This window comes from Triticum dicoccoides, chromosome 4B (assembly GCF_002162155.2).
Source record: "Triticum dicoccoides isolate Atlit2015 ecotype Zavitan chromosome 4B, WEW_v2.0, whole genome shotgun sequence".
Taxonomy (NCBI): domain Eukaryota; kingdom Viridiplantae; phylum Streptophyta; class Magnoliopsida; order Poales; family Poaceae; genus Triticum; species Triticum dicoccoides.
The window spans coordinates 138630725-138640694 of NC_041387.1; positions in this window are offsets into that span (position 1 = coordinate 138630725).

Genomic DNA, 9970 nt, shown 5'->3' on the forward strand with positions numbered 1-9970 from the left:
GGACCCTTCTGTCATTGGAGCAGCTGAGCTGGACGACGGCGCGACAGGAGTGGGACAAACCACACAAGATTTTCTTTGACACATATCTGTAACAGAAGTAATTCTGTAAGGGCTTGTTTGAATTGGAGGATTATAACAACGCAGAGATAGGAAATACACAGGAACAGGATAGGAATGCACGTGCAAAACAGAGAATTTCTGTCAATCTGGGTGTTTGGTTCATAGAAATTGGAAGATCACAGGAATGCAAATAAACATGGTCAAATTAAGTCAAACCACAAGAAAACGTACAGTTATAATGCTATTATGCTATTATCACTTAGTCTTGTGCTTCATGAATAGGAATTTGAAAAGGAGGGCCAAGTGGATATTAAAATTCATACTGTTTTTCTTTGAAAGAGACACTAAAGGAACAAATCCTACAGTTCTCATTTTCTCCATTCCTTTGAACCAAATGCATGAATAGTAGTACCATAGGAAAGTTTTCAATTCCTATGTTTTTCCTTCACTTTTTCCTTCGACCACTAGCGATTCTAGTAGGCGGGCTTGAACAGGTAAAAGCCTATACTCCCAAAATGTTTTTGTGCTATTTCTACTACTTTGGACTTAGGCCACTGCCCTACTAGCTCAACTCCCAGGCCTATCTACACATGCACAGCTCAAACTCACCGATATAAATAATGATGGCATTCGATGGTTAGATCCTGGAGCGATGGCGCTTGAGGGGTGTTCCCTTTCAGGAGGCGTTGCTACCGAGGAACTGTCCTCGTGATGTCAAGAGCCGATAAATCATGTGTATGATCGTTGCACTAGTTTTCCCATCACTGTTTTGATCACCTGGGAGTTTTCTTTTCATCTGCCTAGACATGACTTCGGTCTTGGATGAGTTTGTTCTTTGCCAGCGTGAATTTTCGTGTGTGTGCACGCGCGTTGATGTTGATTGTGTGCATTCTAGTCATGCAGAAGTTTGGTGTGTGCTCATTGTGTTTGTATCATCTACACATTTCTGTCGGGCGACTAAATCACTTAGGCCTCGTTTGGTTCATAGGATAAGAATATCATATGAATAGGAAAGTTATAGGAAATGAGATGACATGTATCTCAAATCCTATAAGTTGGGATAGGAAAAGAGATGACACACTAGTAGAAAACAGGGCTAACATTCGGGCCTGGCCAACCCATTAGTCCCGGTTCTTCAAGAACCGGGACCCATGGGGGGTATTAGACCCGGTTCGTGAGCCCAGGGGGCGGCCGGGGCCTCGTGGGCATTAGTCTCGGTTCGTGTGGAACCATTTGTCCCGGTTCAAGCCACGAACCGGGACCAATGGTCCTCGCTCCTGGCCCACAACCATTGGTCCCAGTTCGTGGCTTGAACCGAGACAGAAGGGGAGGGGGCTTTCGTCCCGGTTCATGCCACGAACCGGGACAAATAACTTGACTATATATACCCACCGCCGCGGCAGAGCACTCCATAGTGCTCTGTTTTTTCAAGCCGGCGAGGGGAGGGCATTTGGGTGCTCTAGTTCACTTCCTATGCACATGAGGTGTTCGATGAAATGCCCAAGCCACACTAGTTAAGCTTTCTCCTCTCGAAACTCGACCTCCAAGCTCCATTTTCAACGAGATTTGTCTATATTTAGTGCTCTGTCACGCCCTGTCCCCGCCCCGTCTTCACCGCCGTCGATCGCCCACGCCGATCTCGTCGCCAGCACCACCGTGGTGAGCCTCTTGTTCTTATCTTCTTTCTGAAAGAAACAATTCTTAATTCAGATAGATACTTGTCTGATTTTCTTACTTTTATTATTCCTTGTTATTATATAGTGCGATGGTTTTGGTATCTGCCCCCGTCGGTCCTCATCGTGTCTATGATTCAGATGTGGTATATATTATCTTTTCATAACTATTTGGTTCATTTATTGTTTATGACAATTATGCCGACCAATGTGACATAGATTTTATTTATGTAGGAGGTTGTTGAACCGGAAATTCCAACCGACCCTATTGTTGAGAGGTTAAATTTAGTTGAAGAAGAAAACAATTACTTGAAGGAAAAAATAAGAAAAATTGCGGAGGAGAAGATGATATTGGAGTTGCATGTTGCGGATGTCATCGAGGATCACAAGATCAAGATGGATGCAATACGGTTGAAGATTAAAAAGATTAGAAAATATGCCATTCATACCGAGGCTTGGTATCATTATGCAGTTGGATCAGTTGTTACCTTGGTTGCGATTATGATCGCATTTATTGTTGCATTGAAATGTTTTACATAATTTCAATGTATGGTTTAATTAGATGCTCTGGAGAGCTATATGTTGTTCAATGAGAACTATGTATGTACTTTAGTTTTAATGCTCTAGAGAACTATGTATGTACTTTGGTTTCAGAGTTCATTTCAAATGCTTTTCAACTTCATGGTCTTATAGCTCAAAATAATCAGTAAATGCATGAAAAATAACAAATATAGTCAAAAAGGGTTGTAAATTGATGATGTGGCTTTGAATGGTGCATTTTGAACATAGAAAAACCATGGTGTTGAAATAAGTTCAAAAAAATGAAATCCCTTTGTAAGAGACGAGTTTCCGTATGAAACCCTGATACTTCAAAAGAGATTGTTCGTTTTGTACACAAAGTGCATCCAGTTTTTGCCGTAACCCTCTCTACTTTCTCGCACATGCTATGTGGGTGAAATGATGATACCATGCCAACTTGGAACCTTTTCAGTGTTTATTTCCAATGCTTTTCAATTTCATGGTCTTATAGCTCAAAATAATCAGTAAATGTATGAAAAATAACAAATGTAGTCAGAAAGGGTTGTAAATTGATGATGTGGCTTTGAATGGTGCATTTTGAACACAGAAAAACAATGGAGTTCAAATAAGTTCAAAAAATGAAATCCCTTTGTAACAGACGAGTTTCCGTATGTAATCCTGATACTTCGAAATAGATTGTCCGTTTTGTACATGAAGTGCATCCAGTTTTTTCCATAACCCTCTCTACTTTCTCGCACATGCTATGTGGGTGAAATAATGATATCATGCCAACTTGGAACCTTTTCAGAGTTCATTTCAAATGCTTTTTAATTTCATGGTCTTATAGCTCAAAATAATCAGTAAATGCATGAAAAATAACAAATAAAGTCAGAAAGGGTTGTAAATTGATGATGTGGCTTTGAATGGTGCGTTTTGAACATAGAAAAACAATGGAGTTCAAATAAGTTCAAAAAATGAAATCCCTTTGTAACAGGAAAAAGAATCACTCAAAATATATTTTTATAGTGAAGTTATTCATAAACTAGTGATTCACACAAATTTCAAAGAATTAAAATTTAAACTATTCAGATTTCATTTGAAATGCTTTTCAATTTCAAGGTCTTATAGCTCAAAAAAAACGAGTAAATGCTTTTATAAAACTCTAATAGCAAAAGGAATCAACTAAAACGCTTTTATAAACCTCTAGTATTTTTTAAACTAAAATTATATAAAATTTATGCAACTAAAATTATCAAAGTTTTTTCTGTTCAAAACATGAAAAGCAGAAAGAATTATCATAAAGAATTTTTTGTTAGAAACTTTAGTAGCAAAAAGAATTTTCATAAAGATTTTTTTGATAGAAACTAAAATAACAAAATATGTTTTTGAATATAATGATAAACTAGTGATTCACAAAATTTTCAAGGAAAAAGAATCACTCAAAATATATTTTTATAGTGAAGCTATTCATAAACTAGTGATTCACACAAATTTCAAAGAATTAAAATTTAAACTATTAAAATTTGGAAACTAATGGAGTAACAGAAAGATTATAATTATTCTGAGCTAAAAGCAAAAGGAATAAAAAAATAAAGCAAAAATCAGAAGAAAAAATAAATAATTCAAAAAACAAAAAAATGCTGGAAAAAATTAAAAAGCCGCCTAATGGGCCATACGGACTGCATACGACTAGAAACCCATCTGTATATGGGCCAGGATGCAGGCCCGCAGGCCCAATAGGCCGAACACGGCAGTGTCAAGGGTAGGCAACTAATGCCTGCATATTAGAGAGGAGCTCAGCACCTGAGCTGCAACGCAGCTTATAAACAGGTGCTGAGCTCTGTCAGCTAGCAAGGTGAGACTAAACGTCGCACCGCACCGCGCCAGCACAAGGCCTTTGGTCCCGGTTGGTGCCACCAACCGGGACTAAAGGTTGGCATTGGTCCCGATTGGTGGCACCAACCGGTCCAATACCCCCCTTTAGTCCCGATTCGTGCCACCAACCGGGACTAAAGGCCTCTGATTCGCGCACTTTGGGCTCCAGAAAAGAGGCCTTTGGTCCGGGTTGGTGGCACCAACCGGGACTAATGCACCCTTTAGTCCCGGTTCGTGGCACCAACCGGGACTAATTTTTCACTCTCATCTCGCAGTTGCCGCCCCCGACGACGCCGACGACATCGACACCGCCAGGCTGCGCCGACGCCGCCCGCCACCCCCGCCGTCGCCGTCGCCCGCGCCCTCGCCATTGCCCGCGCCCTCGCTGTTGCCTGCTTCCCTGCCCCGACGCGCGCCGCCCCCGACGCGCGCCGCCCCGGCCCGCCCCCGTCGTCGCCGTCGCCGTCGCCCCCTTCCCTGCCCCCGTCGTTATCGTCGCCCCCGCCGTCGCCGTCGTCCTCCTCCTCACTTGGTCCGGCCGGCGCAACATTTTTTTCCATATATATATGCTTATTTTTTTCATATGTATATGCTTGTTTTTTCATATATATGATGATATATACGCTTGTTATCATAATTGTTTTTGTTCATATATATGATGATTTTTTTATAGAATATGATGTTTTTTTCATAGATGATCACATATATATGATGTATGCATGTATGTAGATGAAATATATGATATTTTTTTGTTCATAGAACATGATGTTTTTTTATTCATAGTTTTTTTGTTCATGAGAGAGGCGGGGACGTCCAGGGATCATAGATGTAATTTTTTTCAGAACTTTCTATCGTGCATAGACCGATTTTAGACCACGGGATAGGAAAAAAGAAAATAAGAAGAGGAAGAAAGAAGAAGAGGAGAGGAAGAAGAGGAGAAATAAATAAGAAGAGGAAAAAAGAAGAAAAAGAAAAGGAGAAGAAGAAAGGAATAGAGGAGAAGAAGAAAAAAATAAAAAAATTCTATTTTTTTCTTCTTCTCCTCTATTCCTTTCTTCTTCTCTTTTTTTTCTTCTTTTTTTCTTCGATATTGCTTCTCTTCTATTCCTTTCTTATTCTCCTCTTTTTATTTCTTCTTTTGTCTTCTTATTTTTTATCAGGTATGTCGTTGTCAATATACCCCCTCCCGATAACTTCAACACGAGGGGGGGTCGATATACCCCCTCCCCGGTAACATTATTTTCCCATGTATGTATGTCGCGTCGTTGTCGATATAACCCCCTCCCGGATAACTTCGACATGAGGGGTGGTCGATATATATACCCCCTCTCGACCGTGATGACTTGTACCACGGGAGCACCCCCCTCGGCCCTCTCGCTCGACCAAAACTCTCGAGGACACCCAAACCGTAGAAAAAACGATGTTGGTCTCCTACCCCCTCCCGCCGTGCCCCTACCCGACAAACTCTCTCGAGGCCACCCAAATTTACCAAGTTAAAAGAGCGTTGTCGTCGAGGCCACCCCAAACCCTTGAAGCGTTGTCGAGGCCACCCCAAACCCTTGAAGAGTTGCCGAGGCCACCCCAAACCCTAGAGAAGCAGTATCGAGGCCACTAATATGATTCCTTATTGTGATTATATTAGCTAGCTAGTTCTACGTTTGCCACTAATATATCCAGTTGTCATGTTTGAATAATAATTGCCATGTTGTAAATATTTGCAGAAACTATGGAGCACCCCCGAGACAAAGAAACAAAAGAGATGTTGGGGGACATAATCGCAAAAGGAAGTGATGTCGTTGCGTCGTTTCTCAACGACACCGATGGTCTGGAAGGACAGGGTAGTGAAGAAGAAGGTTATGATTATGATGGCTCTGGTGACCAAATGACGGCTCCGGTACAAGAAGAAGTAGACCGTCATGACGGCTCCGGTGACCGAACCGAGTCCGACCAGGTATATATATTAGTTAAGCCTGTGCTGACTAGCTAATTGATGCATTCATTGTTTTCGTATGTACACATATTAATTAACTCTGGTCTTTCTTCTTTTCTCTAGCCCTCCGGATCGAGCACAACTTCGGTAAAGAAACGAGGCCCGAAGAAAAAGTTGCGCTCGGATGAAAGGTTTGAAATCACAGCAATCACGCGCGATGGCAAGCCGATTGAACTCATCCGGACAAGGGATGCATTTCGTGCTCAGTGCGGGGTTCTTGTTAGGGACAAGATCTCGATCAGTATCCAGCAATGGTTAAAGCCTAAGAAGGAAGACCCTGAGGTGTCTTATGTCTCTGATATGCAGAAAGAAAATCTTTGGACATCGCTTAAGGCAAATTTCACCCTACCGCCAGAGGAGGATCCGGAGAAGCCAGTTAAAGAGCAATTGATCAAGTCTCATGCTCTTAAGAAGATGGCAGAACTATTCAGGAGGTGGAAGAATGAGCTGAAAATAGAGTTTGTCGACGAAGATTTGACACCGGAATTCACCGGAAAGTATGAGAAGATCAGAGATCACTAGCCCGCATTTGTGGCCCACAAGACATCGTAAAAGAGTAAGAAGATGTCAGCGATAAACAAGATAAATGCTGTGAAGAAGAAGCATCACCATCGCACGGGGTCAGGTGGCTACCTCAAAGCCCGACCTTTGTGGGACAAGGCTGAGAATGACCTGATTGCTAAAGGGGTCGAACCAGAGACATTGAACTGGCCAGACCGTTGTCGGACTTGGTTCTTCGGGGTTGGCGGAACCTTGAACCCTGTAACAGGGAAGTGCGTTTGTACGGATGAGCAACTGCGAATACCCATCACAAAGCTTCAGGAGTATATCGAGAAAGCGCAGCAAGGGGCGTTCGTCCCAGACAGAGAGAAGGATGAGCTCACAATGGCCCTCGGGAATCCTGAGCACCCTGGTCGGACACGAGGCACGCCAGGCTCCGTTCCGTGAAAGGCTGGCTTTCCGGACGCAGGGGGTTACAAAACCCAGGAGAGGAGGAAGAAAGTGGAGCATAGCCAACTGCAGGCGCTGCACGAAAGGGTACAAGGGCTAGAGGAACGAGAAGCAGATCGCAGCAAACGACCTGCCGAATCTTCCCCTGAAGCTACCCCGCCATCTCAGCAGAGAAGCAGCGTGGCTTACACCGAGCAGAATCAGCAGCTGGAGCCTGTCTTCATGGCTCCTGCTGTTGGAAATATGCCCTAGAGGCAATAATAAAAGCATTATTATTATATTTCCTTGTTCATGATAATTGTCTTTATTCATGCTATAATTGTGTTATCCGGAAATCGTAATACATGTGTGAATAACAGACACCAACATGTCTCTAGTGAGCCTCTAGTTGACTAGCTCGTTGATCAACAGATAGTCATGGTTTCCTGACTATGGACACTGGATGTCATTGATAACGAGATCACATCATTGGGAGAATGATGTGATGGACAAGACCCAATCCTAAACATAGCACAAGATCGTATAGTTCGTTTGCTAGAGTTTTCTAATGTCAAAGTATATATTCCTTTGACCATGAGATCGTGTGACTCCCGGATACCGTAGGAGTGCTTTGGGTATGCCAAACGTCACAACGTAACTGGGTGACTATAAAGGTAGACTACGGGTATCTCCGAAAGTGTCTGTTGGGTGACATGGATCAAGACTGGGATTTGTCACTCCGTATGACGGAGAGGTATCACTGGGCCCACTCGGTAATGCATCATCATAATGAGCTCAGAGTGACCAAGTGTCTGGTCACGGGATCATGCATTACGGTACGAGTAAAGTGACTTGCCGGTAACGAGATTGAACGAGGTATTGGGCTACCGACGATCGAATCTCGGGCAAGTAACATATCGATAGACAAAGGGAATAGCGTACGGGATTGATTAAATCCTCGACATCGTGGTTCATCCGATGAGATCATCGTGGAGCATGTGGGAGCCAACATGGGTATCCAGATCCCGCTGTTGGTTATTGACCGGAGAGTCGTCTCGGTCATGTCTGCTTGTCTCCCGAACCCGTAGGGTCTACACACTTAAGGTTCGGTGACGCTAGGGTTATGAAGATATGTATATGCAGAAACCCGAATGTTGTTCGGAGTCCCGGATGAGATCCCGGACGTCACGAGGAGTTCCGGAATGGTCCGGAGGTAAAGAATTATATATAGGAAGTGCTATTTCGGGCATCGGGACAAGTTTCGGGGTTATCGGTATTGTACCGGGACCACCGGAAGGGTCCCGGGGGTCCACCGGGTGGGGCCACCTGTCCCGGGGGGCCACATGGGCTGTAGGGGGTGCGCCTTGGCCTAGATGGGCCAAGGGCACCAGCCCCTATAGGCCCATGCGCCTAGGGTTCCACCAAGGAGGAGTCCTTGTGGTGGAAGGCACCCCTAGGTGCCTTGGGGGGGAGGGAAACCTCCCCTAGGCCGCCGCCCCCTTAGTAGATCTCATCTACTAGGGCCGGCCACCCCCCCTTGGCACCCCTATATATAGTGGGGGAGAGGAGGGACTTCATAGACGAGCCCCTGGCGCCTCCACCTCCCCCCGTTACGTCTCTCCCTCGTAGTCTCGGCGAAGCCCTGCTGCTGTGACGCCCTGCATCCACCACCACGCCGTCGTGCTGCTGGATCTTCATCAACCTCTCCTCCCCCCTTGCTGGATCAAGAAGGAGGAGAAGTCTCCCGTCCCGTACGTGTGTTGAACGCGGAGGTGCCATCCGTTCGGCGCTGGTCATCGGTGATTTGGATCACGTCGAGTACGACTACATCATCACCGTTCTTTTGAACGCTTCCGCTCGCGATCTACAAAGCTATGTAGATGCATCTAATCACTCGTTGCTAGATGAACTCCTAGATGATCTTGGTGAAACGAGTAGGAAAATTTTTGTTTTCTGCAACGTTCCCCAACACCTGCTAGCTACCCCGTGGATGCTATCACGGAGTCTCAACATTGCCACCTTATGACGCGATGGATGACATTGAAAGTCAAGGCGGCTGTTGGCTCTGTTATACCTAATGAACCTGGCTCAACCTACGACGGCGAGCCGATTCCAAAAGGATATGCTAGGGTGATGGTGGATCAAATAACGGACGGATTTGAGGACCTTCACCTTGACCACCCTACGGGTGAAGGGGAGGTTCGGCTGGGTTCTTCTCTGAAGACTCCATGCCTATGGCGGAAGGAGTTGATCAACCTTCTGAAGTGGACGCCTCCGCCTCCTCCTCCTCCTCCTCCGGCGAGTCAGGGTAATCCGCCTCCTCCTCCGCCTCCTCCTCCAGCGAGTGATCAGGGCACTCAGCCTCCTTCTCCGGCGCATGGCGGCACTCCGCCTCCTTCTCCGCCTGAGCCGGCGCGCCTGAGCAGCCAGCCTCCTCCTTCTCCGCCTCGTCAACAAGGGTGGTTCAAGAGACCCGCCGCCGCTCCGGCTGCTCCGGCGCGTCGTAGTCCTTCGCCTCCGCCTCGTAAGAAAGGAAAGACAGTCGCAACTGCTCCGTCTGCTCCGGCGTCTAGCAGCACAGCCAGAGCCGGGAGGTAATACAAATACGGCCCTTCTCTCAAGACTCCAGAGAAGTTACCATACGAGAGGACCGTGGAGGAAAACACGCGGATCGTGCAAGCCGAAGTGGATAACTTCTTTGAAGGGATGAAAGCAAAGATACATCCACCTCCGGAGGAGAAGATAGATCCGGTAAAAGTGAAGCGTACTCTGGCTGCCCTGCAGAAACCGCCAAAGTCTCCGATGAAAGGCAACTATGAGCGCATTCTTACAAAGTCATTTGTGGAAGCGTCGCGGTCAGGAAGTACTATCAGTGGTCAACGACGAGCTGGGAAAAAAGTTGCCCAGCTCGGCGAACAAGCGA